At 34.9% G+C, this 9,014-nt stretch overlaps 1 long non-coding RNA gene across 1 annotated transcript; it reads left to right on the plus strand.

Annotated features, from left to right (window-relative positions):
* LOC104910635 lies at positions 1 to 7,803 on the plus strand. The gene is made up of 3 exons (XR_793276.2): positions 1 to 42; positions 3,844 to 3,936; positions 6,238 to 7,803. It is a non-coding gene; the product is annotated as an uncharacterized LOC104910635 (long non-coding RNA).
* Positions 7,804 to 9,014: the final 1,211 nt, after the last annotated feature.

Genomic DNA, 9,014 nt, shown 5'->3' on the forward strand with positions numbered 1-9,014 from the left:
GATCTGCTCCATCAGGAATTCATCTCGTGAGCCCAGGACAGGGTGAGTGACTTTCTCTCATTTCCTCCAATGTGAATTATATTAGCCAAGCTCCTGGATATATATACCATCTGTATATCCATTGATTAAATAACGTTATTACCTGAATGCCCAACATTATATTGTCAATAGTCATCATAAATACAAATCATGATGCAAAATGCTGTTACTTGACACAAACTGGAATTCGTAGGAGATAATTTAAGCAGAATTCATCTAATCCAGAGATATGAATGATAATGTAATAAAAATGTCAGGAACCTCTTAATCCAAAACAAAGGATGAGAGATGATTAGAAATGCTGTAAAGCCATAGGAATGAACAAATTAATATATTTGGTAGAATATATGATTAGAACGAATGATTATTAATAGTAGATGTGATAAGATAGCCTACCCTGGGGAAAACAGTAAATGAAAGAGATAAAGCAAGTAGGATATTTCACATCTTATCAATGAAACTCATTGAATGAAACTTATAGCATTTTCTTTTGAAGTTTAAAAGGAAAAATAGACAAGAGTTACTTTTTGAGCTCTTAAGTGTATCAAAAAAGCTTTTTGTCTTTTCAAGGTAAAAAATGACCTGAGGTTCTGAGATCTATTGCTGTTCTGAGATGCTTTTGCATCACTTCTTTAACCTCTAACACAGTTAAAATCACCAAAGGATACAGAAAAAAAACCTTAATGTCTCTTTGGCATCTTGGATTTTGCCATCTTTTATTATTTTTCTGTAATTGAGGAAGAAACTCTTGAACTAAAAGGAATTTTTAAAAAATTATTTTTTTCTCCTTAACAGTTTTTCTCTCTATGACACAACTAGGCTTTCCATTTGCCTTGTGCCTGGCAGTGCGTTTTTGTTAAGTGCTCTTTCACAAGACAGGGAAAACCAAAGTGCAATTTCTTTTCAGCAGATGACTGTATTTCAGATTGAAATTCAGTGATAGTTCTACAAAGAAGAACATTGGAGTATATTTTAAATTTCCTTGGGTAGTTCTACCACATACAAATTTATTCTTCAAGAATGTGTGAATCTTTCAGAGAATTTCAGATTTTCTAATAAGTCTAGGAAGACATTTGGGAGTCAGAGGTACATTCTGAGATGTGATAGTAAACATTTGAAATATATGGCAGTTAAGGAGCAACTATGTCTAAGTTCTACTGCTAGCAAGCTGTAGCAGAAATGCTAAGTCGTGGCCTGAAATAGTGACTGAGTACCTGGTAGGAAGGCAAGGCTAACCCAGGGGAGCTCAGATGCATGCAATGGATCTGAGTGACTGAAGGGGTGTAGCCAGGATCCACCCCTTCCCAGACCTCATTTAAGGGTTGGCTGCGGAGGCAAGGGCATCTCTTGCTGGAGATCCCTGTCTACCTGAGGCCTTTCAAAGGTAAGCAGCTCTTTTTCTTCATTTCTGCATCCATGGCTGTTGCATTTCAGCTTGTTCTCATTTGCTGTAGCCAAAGACTTTTCCACCCCCCTATTATTGTGGTACTTCCCATCCCATTATAGCATTACACTAGCTGACTCTGCAAGACAAGTAATTCTGGAGGCAAGTGCAGAAGAGACAGCAGTTATTACGCCAGGGTGATACTCTTTGACTGCTATATCAGGATTTTCCTCTATTTATGGAATATGTCCCAAAATGATCTTTTGGGAATTGAATGGCAGCATTATGTATTTTGTTGTACCATAAGCAAAAATGTTAAATTGTGCTTAACAATTTCTGATTTATTACTAAACTAAAGGCAGATGTGTTTTTTGGTTTCTTTTCTCCTTATTCAACAAGATTTTATTGGAATTTCCTCACTAAAAAAAGTAAATACAATTTTTCTAGCATGGACATACGATTTTAAACTTCTCGTGATGTAGCATTTGTTACTGATCTGTTTCTTGAAGTTTCTTAAGATTTCTAGGCAAACAAACATAGTCACACCAAAAGGGTTGCCTCTTGGACACTTTGAAGTAAAAATAAATAATAATTAGTTGTATTCCTTTAGTCTACTACTGCTATACTCAACTATTTGCCCATAACTGTAGTAGAACTGAGCTGGATTAACTCTTTTCACTTGTGTTCAAGTCTCGCCTGGACGCCTACCTGTGCGACCTGGTGTAGGGAACCTGCTTTGGCAGGGGGGTTGGTCTCGATGATCTCTAGAGGTCCCTTCCAACCCCTACAATTCTGTGATTCTGTGTTTAAATCAATGCAACTTTTTGTCTGAAGGAATTACAAATATGTAAACAATAAATTATGCTAAAGACTACTGAGAAGAAAAACAGCACAATTGGAACCATATTAATTTGAAAATGAAATGCATGTTCTGGATGTGTTTTGTATGTAAACACTGCGAAATAACTTTTTGGTATTCAAAATTACGTAGTTGCTATGCCGTGTCATTGCAAATACTTTCAGATAGGAGCTCAGTTATGAACAATCCTAAACAAGTTAGGAATGATAGCACTGCATTTAAATATATGATATAGCCGAACCTAACTTGAAAATTCTTGGCTTATGTACGGGTATGTGTATGAGGTTCCATGTAGCTGCAGTATCCTGCTGGAGCCTTGATGACAAAAGCTGAGCTGTGGGCTGCAATGGCAACAATGGAGCAGTACAGGAATCTGTGAATTTTAGATGAGCTGGGGTAGATGCACAAAGATTATGCTTACCCTGCTTGCTATAGTAACAACATAATCTTAGATTACTTCAGCATCTTAAGACATGAAGTAAATCCTGAACACCGAAAAGTGATTTTATTTATTTATTTTTTCCTGTATATGTTGAGTTGTACTATGAGGCATAAAAAAAACCCTTGATTTCCATGACCAGAATACATGCCTGCGGTAAAACCAATCTACTTGAGATTACTTTCAGTATTTAATAGACTGATAAAACAGTAATCTCATTGACAAGAGTGTCAATATCCATACTGTTCTTCTAGGAATCAGTGGAATTTTCAAATTGTTTTAATGTTCATAGTCAATACTTACGAAATGAAGATGGAAATTGACCGTCTAATTTTAACATCACTGTAACATAGTACTCTGGAAGTCACTTTGCTTCATGTCAGATAAATGCTGAGGAACCTCTGGTCTGGGTAGAATTGCAAAATCTCTTTTATACCTAGTCCCAAAGAGAATTGGTGCTCTGCTTTCAATTTCCTGTATTGCTGATGTCATGTGGTAATTAGAATTTAGATATAAACTCATATTAGTAAACTATTAGAATTAATGAAAGCTGAAGGAAATAAATTAGGTAAGTGTGCTGAATATTATCAGCTGCTGTAAGTTTTCAAATATATACTAGTTTCAGATACTCAGACACTTGTAAGAAAAATATTTGAGTTTTTTAGTATAGACTGACTTCACAAAGTGTGCTTGCAAATTTGAGTAATCTTAATCTTTTTAATGAATTATTTAAGAAAGGTGGGTGAGAAACTTTTAGACTTAAGGCCTTATAACAAGTATGCTTATTAAATTTGTCTGATGCAACTTCCATTATTAAAGCCTGCCTTATTTTAATTTGAACAGCAGCTGACCTTGATCTCACTGCTGAAAATAGGTGTGATTCCCTTGCCAACAAATTATGAAATATTCTCCCTTTACAAACTTTGTTACCATTCCAACCTGGGTCAGTTGAGAAACATTATTCTTGCATAAGCTAGCTTGCTCGAGAAGAGTTTCTATTAAAAGGAAACATTTAAATATTTTCTATGCAGTATCAAAGCACTAACTGAATCTGCAAAATGGTTTGATTTATAAAAATATTGTATTTAGGTGTTGTGTATGAATATGCATGAATTTCCACAGGTGTTCCTGAACCTGGAGAGGTCCACTTCAGCTGTGATGAATCCTAAATGGTTCAACCAAGAACTGGTCAAAAACAGCACTTCTTAAGAGCAGGTAATGCAATAGTATTCACACTTATAGCATAAATAAATGAAAGGCTTTCTTAACTCTGGAAATGCAGTAATTAGCATTCTTAATAATAATAGCTCTGGAATTTCCACATTAGCTCTTAGGAGATAATTTTTTTTTTTTTTTGCCCTTTGTATAAGAGTAATTTCAGTGTTTTCAAATGTGCTGAGATAGGTGTTGTTTAGAGTTATAACTTTTGTGCCATTCTGGGGAACTAGATTTAGTAATTCTGGTGATCTCTTTCAGGATTATTTTTGTTCCTAGTTTACATGCAGTGAAAAGGTGATAGGTGTATGCATGAGGAGAAGGAAAGATTTCTTCCTTATTTTCTTGCTTAGAAAGAGCAGCAAGAATCAGTTACTGTTTTCTTCTCTTTTTTCAGTTTGTGTTTGTTCTCTACCAAAAGCAAACCTTATGTTTTGAGGTTTCAGAAGTTATTTTGTTTATTGGCTTTGTCTATCTGTCTAGCATGTATCTGATTTACTACTGTTCTTTGCAGTTCTAACTAATAATGCTTTTTTTTGGTTCTCTAAACACCATCCCATATTTTTAGTTGGTAATAGGTTGGAATGGTTAAATAGTGAGTAAAGAATTTCTTAAAGAAAACACGTTTGTCTATGAATTTTTAGTTAAGTCCGTACTTTATTACAACTTGTCTAAGGCTTTTAAAATATTAATTGCCATAATAGTCACAGGAGTTAAGTTGCTTTATAGGGGTGAGTGAACTGCAAGAAGAGGATTATTTTTAAAATAACAGGAAGCAAACAGAGCAGATATTCCTTTGAAAAGGTAAGGGTTCTATCATTCCCATTAATGTTGGAAATGCCGTTCAATATACAAAGTCAAAGCTACCTGGTGTAAATGATGATCAGCCTGCTGGTAATGGCAAGATAAGTATTCACATTTTCTTTGTGACATGATTACTTTATGCATTATGTTATTTTGTAATACAAAGTGAGATTATGTCTGGAACTTCCCTGACCCAAGTATAGGACGTTGTACTTGACATTGTTGATACTCAAGAAGTTTACATGGACCCACCTCGCAAGAATGCAAAGGCCTCTCTAGGTGGAATTCCTCCCCTCCAGTGTGCTAAACTCACCACAAAACTTGGTGTGATTGGTACTCTTGTAGAAGATGCTTTCAATCCTGCTGTCTGTCATCAACAAAGATACTCAACAGTTTCAGTCCCAATACAAACCCCTCGGAAATGCCTTTTTTACCTGGTCTCCATATGGATATTAAGTCATTGAGTGCAATCATTTGAGTGCAGACATCTAGCTGAAATCTATGTTAAGAACTTCTCTTATTAGTGAGATTGCTCTGACACATCATAAAACGCTGACCAGATCTTTCAAAACGTCTTTCTGAAATTGTCTCTTTCTTGTATTTGCATACGCATTTTCCTGTGGATAGGAGACAGCTCTGGCTGAGGCCTAAATGATTAGTGATAGTGGTATTTCTCTTACCAAGCAGTCTTGTGGGTTTTAGGATGGTCTTGACAGGCTTTTCCATAATTGTTTTGCTGATGGTACCTGAAAAAATGTAGGTTAGTCATTGATATTTATCAGGGAAAAAAAAAAGAAAAAAAAAATTTTTGAAAAAGAAAGCCTTTTAGCTGTAGTGCTGATAGAAGAAAGGAACTTCACAAAGTGGATAACAAAATGGCTATGAATCCAATATTAGGAAATACGTATTGGATCTTGATACATTTGAATAGCAATTACATTTTCCCTAGCTCTGTTAGTAGCGCATTTTTTTTAAATCTCAGTTTTTCAGAAGCAGGTATATAAGTGAAAAATACAGAGGAGATAGAAGACAAGGCAAGTGAGTGTCACAAAACAGTCTATTTCATGTAATTCTGAGGAGTGTGCTCACTACTGAAACAGTAAGTGTACTACAGACTATTATGTTATGGCAAAATGTATTCTTGTTTCAAAACTAGCTTAAAAACTACTGACATGCCTATAGAGCTGTCACTGCAGAATTAAAAGTGTGAAATGGATCTTTAGTCAGCAGGTTAACACATTAGACAAACTGGAGTAGATTTTGAACTCAGTTGTTGAGAAAGCAACCTTCACAAACAAGTTGCATGGACAAGTCCCAGCACAGCAAAATTTCTTCAGCAATTTAGGAACGCTCAGACTGTGCTAACCTATATGCTCACAGGAACTGTGGAAACAGTAAAGAAAAGATTTATCTCTTTGGAAGAATGATGTGAAAATATGTCCTTGACCAACTTTTACTGATTATGCATTAGTAATATCTGTGCTTGCCCCCTGCCAGAATTTGCAATGAGCTTTTCAAGTGGGTTAGCCCAAGCAGCTGTTGAGTTTAGAGCAGACTCAAGCAAGGAACAAGAAGACAAAACATGACTGGCAGACCTTGGAAGAAACTCCTGAGATGTAAACTTACCTTATGTTCAGATTCTTTTTCTATACAAGCTTATGCAAGGTTGCTGTTCTGTAAGCTGTCTCTCTCATTTGTAAAGAACAATACCTGCCTGCCTCAGATTACTTATACTGAGGATTTGTTACAAACACTGTTGCAGCAATACTAAAAAATTTGTAATTTTCTTAAAGAAAGAAGAAACTTCTGGTGTGCAGAGGGAGGAAACAACACATGCTGGACAAATCACTTAGTTAGAAGAGCTGATAAACTTCCGGTCTTTCTGATGGTCTGTTTTCACCAATCTTGCATTTATTTCTTTTTCCAAAAGATAGAACTTTTAAGAATAAAATGAGGAATTATAATTCTTGAAGAAGCTGGTTAGCTGTACAACAAATAATGGACACTGTGGAGATTTTAACATGTGGCTGGCTTACATTCACATTGTAGAAATCTTGCTTTGAGTCAAAGGTTGGGTTAAAGAACCTGAGCAAATTCTAATAAGGGAAACTGACCACCAATTATAGTGGAAAAGGAGAACATTTTCATTAATTTCATTAATTTCATTTTCATTCATTGTCTCTAACAAGAAAAGAATGCTGTCAAGGAGGAATTTGCTTTGTGGAAATTATTTGGCGTCTAATCGAGAAACAATAAAACAACTTAGGGAGTCTATCAGATGCTATTCTTTGGCATAGGTTCCAATTACTGTCTAGACTTATATTTTTGTTCCTAGATGGAAAGTACCAGGTGTAACTCAAGTTGTTTGGGGATTTTTTTTTTACTTTGCATTTGCTACAAATATTGCTGCATAGTCTGGAAAAAGTCTCTTCACATTCTTTGAATAGTGACTTGAGCTGGTCAAATTAGATGCTTGAAATGTTCTTGTGTAACCACTCATAGAAAATTGTCAAAGCATTTTAATGAAAGTTTGAATGAGATTCATTAAGTGTATTTAAGAATTTTGGAATGATACTACTGCCTGCCAAATTTTTGTGGTCACCTAGATACTAGATGGTAAAGACTCTTCTTACGTGCAGTGCAGCCATAAAAAAAGTGATTCTATGATAGTTTTCTATGCACATCTGTTAAATTCTGCTTTATTTTCAAGCGGAATATATGATGATAACATTGAAAGCATTTTTAAAATAATCAAATGATTTGTTTCCAAAAAATTCAAATGATATTTTAAAGTTATTGGATACGTTATGCATACGTAACATCCAAGTAACACTCCTGAAACAAATGTCTAACTTTTAAAAGGATAGACTGAAGAATCCACTGGGCTTACATATGATCTGGTCTATAGTGTCTTTATATGTAATAAAAACAATTAAAATTAGCTCTTGGTTTTGAGCAAACAAATTCAGTGCTTCATATTTGCATTCACAGTAAGCCATTGATTGTTTTTCTTGCTATCATTGCTGCTTTCTTCCCTTCTTCCATGTAAACTGAAAATAATGTAAATGCAATACAATATTCTGAAATAAAATAGAAATTGTAAAATCACGTAGCAAATTCAGTGTATGGGAACTGCTAAGTCAGTGTGAACCAATAATTGAGCACCTGGTGAAGGGATATAGCCAGCCCTGGGAGCACAGGTGAAAGAAATTCACTAGGTTCAACCCCTCCCTAAGCCTCACTAAGGGCTGGCTGCCACATGGGAAGCATCTTGTCATGGTTTTGTTTTTTGATTTTCAATATTCCACATCATAATGTGATGTAGTGCACTGGGAGTTCTGTATGCCTCCCTGTTATGGGCATAGATTGATCTAGTTAACTACATGACACATCTCTATTGGAGATATCTTCCTTTTGGAGTATTTGTTGGGCCCTGTTCCTTGGGATGGGTAAGAAAATCTTTCTATATATAACTGGATCCTGATCGTTACCCTTTTTCAGTAAATTAGAACTGGTTATCTGCCACTGCCTTTCCTTACAGTAAGGAATGTTTTTTTTTTCTTTTAATGATTTATGTGACAAGTGATAGTACTTGTCTTTCATTTGGGAGGTTGAAAGAATTTTTGAGTCTTTCATTTTTAAAAACTCAAAACTGTATTCTACTGTCATTTAAATTCAATTTCCCTAGCTGTAGATTTTTCAGACTGAACTTCATACCAGTAATCTTTTAATTGCATTAAAGATGTTGCAACTTATTTTTATTGGAGGATTATCATTACTGAAGTTATAATAAATACATGAAACTGTTGTCTCTGTGTTCCTGACAAACGAAAAAAGATCACTTTTCTTATGGTTTTTAATAAATAGTAGTTGCCATCAGTCATGCTTTTAATTTCCATCTTAATCTGATACCCTTTTCTTTTATTAGAGAATTTGCACACTGCCTGTGCTTCTTTTATTATGATTTCAGCAGTATAATAAACATTCATTTCCAGAGGCCCCTTTCCTTCTCCACAAATTATTTCTTCAGTGCTTTAAATCCCTCTTGGTCTTAAAGTTCTTTGCCGCTTTTTCTCAGTGCTTAAAAAAGGTTCTACATTTTTGTATAAGTTACTACCTCTTCGTAAGGTTTTAAAATAAACCAAAAAGAAATTAGTTTCTAACAACCTTCTCCCAGCTAATGTATTTACCTATTAATTATTTTTGGTCATGCAACATATTTAGAAATAGCTGAAGCAAACATTCAGTAATGGTGGTTGAATTAGTTCAGAAGT

Source organism: Meleagris gallopavo, chromosome 4 (assembly GCF_000146605.3).
Source record: "Meleagris gallopavo isolate NT-WF06-2002-E0010 breed Aviagen turkey brand Nicholas breeding stock chromosome 4, Turkey_5.1, whole genome shotgun sequence".
Classification (NCBI taxonomy): domain Eukaryota; kingdom Metazoa; phylum Chordata; class Aves; order Galliformes; family Phasianidae; genus Meleagris; species Meleagris gallopavo.